A 3,347-nucleotide genomic window follows, 5' to 3' on the forward strand; every position below is an offset into this window, starting at 1 on the left:
ACGCGCAGATACAGCTTGCTAACCATGCTAGCTAGTGTTAGCGAGTGACTTAGCGCTCTGCCCTTTAATCCAAACATGGTAACTTTGGTTTCAAAACAAGGAAGCTGGAGATGCTTAGATACTAAAATTGAGCCTTCAAAACAGAACTTTACATGGGTGATGATATGGTTGCCAAGACATCTTTAAACAAACACGGAGGAAGTAAACAAAACTGAGAGTGAGTAAAGTACTACGATAACACTCAGAGAGCACGAACCTCCACCAAGGCAGCTCGCTCTCTTGGCAGTATTTACTTTGAATGCAATAGTGTATTTATTGTATGTTGTATCTATTAATTTTGTTTTTCTTTGGTCTTTTTAAATGTACTGTAGGATGTTTGTAGTGCATTAAATCAAGTGCTAAGTGCAGGTTTATGTTATTTGCCCCCCCTGTTGAAACCCATTTCCATTTGGGTGGGAGGACACATGTGTGTACATGTGTAGCATTCATTTTACTGTTTGTTTAATTAGTTTAAATGTTTAATAAATATCAGGTGAAAAGAGGAAATCCCCTGCATCAAAAAAAAAAGAAAAAAGTAAAACTAATACTTATTCAGGAACATGGTGCATGTATTCAAATTGTTGTATATTTACACTGTTATAACCTATTATTGTAATGTATATAAATCCATAATAAAATGAAACAACTATACACAAAAAAGTATCCCATGCCCACATGTTCTTGTCAGAAACCTCTTATTGTTTATTGAGAGCATTATTATCACGTTGACCTTCAGATTAATCTATTAAACTCGAAAGAGTTCAAGTGTGACACGATATTTTCTGATCTTTGTAGGGTACTTTCTGGATGTTGAAAACACACAACATTTGTAAGACTCATAGTTACTAAGTTATAACCTTAGGTTATAAGGTTCAATTTTCAATCAATACTCAATTAATCAATAAAGTGACTTTGAAGACCTTAGTGCATGTACGGATTAATGGATTGTTACCATGACTCCACTCTACACCCCTACAATGTTTAATCAAAATTCACTGAAACTTTTTTAAGCTATTGTGTTTACAGACAGAATCGCAAGTAAGCAACATTAGAAAAAAATAACCTCCTTGGCAGAGGTAAGACTTCTTTTATGATTCCTTTTATTTCAGATTAAATGATTGTACTGGTGTTTTCCATGTAATACAGACATTCTGATATCAGATGTATCTGCTAATTCATTACACTCCATTTCCATCTTCAGCTGGACACTGCCTCAACTCTAGTGAGTGCAGTGGGCAGTGGACACTGGAGAGGACAGTCAATCAATCAATCAATAACACATGTAAGCAGCTTGACAATGGCGATAGTCTGTTTGTCCTCATTTGCTTTTTATCTGTTAGACCACTGTTCCATGTCACAATGCCACACTGCTCAGTCATCTGGGTGGAGTGGGAGCCAAACACATGGATCTCTTCCTCTGTTTTACCACAGGTTTGCTGAGGTTTCTCTAGTTGTTGTTCCTGAATGGTAGGTACAGTGTCCTGGTCCCTCAGTCCTCCTGTCCTGCCTGCTCCAGGCTTTGCCTTCTCTCTGTCCTTCACTCTCTCCTCTCTGTGTGCTTGTGTGTCTGTGTCAATGTTCATGGGAAGGACTCATTGTGGGTTCCCGCCTCTGGCTGAACACACCTGCAACAATCAATCACCTGTTCTCGATGATCTCGTTAAGAAGCACTATTTAAGAGGGCGGCTGAGGTTCATTCTTCTCTGGATCGTTGAACTGTGCTGTTAGTAAAGCCGTGGCTCTTTTGTCTTTTCCTTGCCTTTATAAACTCGCAACTAATCTCATCGTTCTTCCTCTTGTATACAGACCTCCCCTGGAGTTCTTGGAGAGACTGCTTGAGCTGAGTCAGTGTGGATCCCCTGTTCCCCCTTCGTACTACCTGTATATATCACCCTGGCGTTTCACTGTAAATAAATGCACTAAACTTGATCCCTCTGAGTCCTGCCATTGAGTCCACTCCATCCAGCATTCCTGACATATAGTAGCCAAACAGTTATATATTAATAATAAATAAAAGATCACACTTGGAACTCAGGGAAAAGCAAAACGATCTTCAGCGCCATTCTTTACGTCTGGTGGCTTTAACATAATCTGTTTATATGACAGGAACAAAAACCTTTTTCTGCCAAAGAATGCAGTGTATTGTGCTAACAGAAGTAAGGCTGATACAGTAATCCTGTGGTGACAGTTATCTCAAGATGTAAATACCTGGCCAGTTCCTGTATCTGTTCACCAGGCCACACAGATCCTGTATGAATGCTTGTGTGCGCAGAAGCCCCTCTGGAGATGGAGCCATGTGCGTCACACCACAGATCAGCCTATTATCCATAGCTGAAGGCGACAGGAGAAGAGGGCTAGGGGCTGTGCAGGCAGGTGATAGTATGCTTGACAGAGAGAGTGGCAAGAGAAGGAGATAAAGCACGATGACAGGCAGTCAGCGAGTGCATGTAATTAAAAAGAGTAAAAGCAGGAAGTAAAAGACAGCATTAACCAAAGAAGTGGGAGATGGCACGGGGAGGAAAGGGTACGCAAACAGAGAGCGACGAGGAAAGCATTAGAAAGAGGTCAGCACTCAGTGGAGCAGGAGAGTGCACCTTTCATAGTGATTTGGTGATGTAATGCTCTTATTCGACTGCTCTGAAAAATGACAGAGTGAAAGGATTAAAAACAAAAAACAAAGAGAGAGTCTGGGTCACTTTTAGTCTTGTTTCTCACCACTCTGCTCATTCACACATGCAGGATTTTGTGCAGCAAGCACATCATTGTCACATATAAAAACCACACAGGCATTCACATTGAATTGTTTTCATGCACTTTGATTGATTTTCCATTAATCAAAGTTGCTTCCCTTGCTGCACCTTTTGGGCTGTCCGTGTATACATACACAACTCCCTGTGTTATCCATGTGTGTGTCCTCTGAATCACTCTCATTTTCCCTTTCTTTTCTGCCCTTTTTCACGCTCCCGAGACTCATGAGCGATAAACCTGAAATGTAATGATTTACCCCACCTGGACTTGTGCCACTCTGTGGCTGTGAAAAACAATTTGTATTCTAACAAAAATGTGCCGTGTGCGCAGTCAGAACTTACAAACAACACACATCTGGTCCCTTTAAATCAGGGAAATCTCACTGAGCATAGCGCTGCAAAATTAAATTAAAAATATATATCAAAGCTTCACTGATCCCACATTCCTCCAGCTAGCTCCACGGGAAGCTGGAACATTCTCCAGATTTATTGTTCTGGCACATGAGAGTCAGCCGGCGAGAGAGAAACAAGCAATATGTTCTGCACTCGCTGCTGCTGCTG

The sequence above is a fragment of the Pundamilia nyererei genome, unplaced genomic scaffold, assembly GCF_000239375.1.
Source record: "Pundamilia nyererei isolate P.nyererei 1_Seehausen unplaced genomic scaffold, PunNye1.0 scaffold00190, whole genome shotgun sequence".
Taxonomy (NCBI): Eukaryota; Metazoa; Chordata; class Actinopteri; order Cichliformes; family Cichlidae; genus Pundamilia; species Pundamilia nyererei.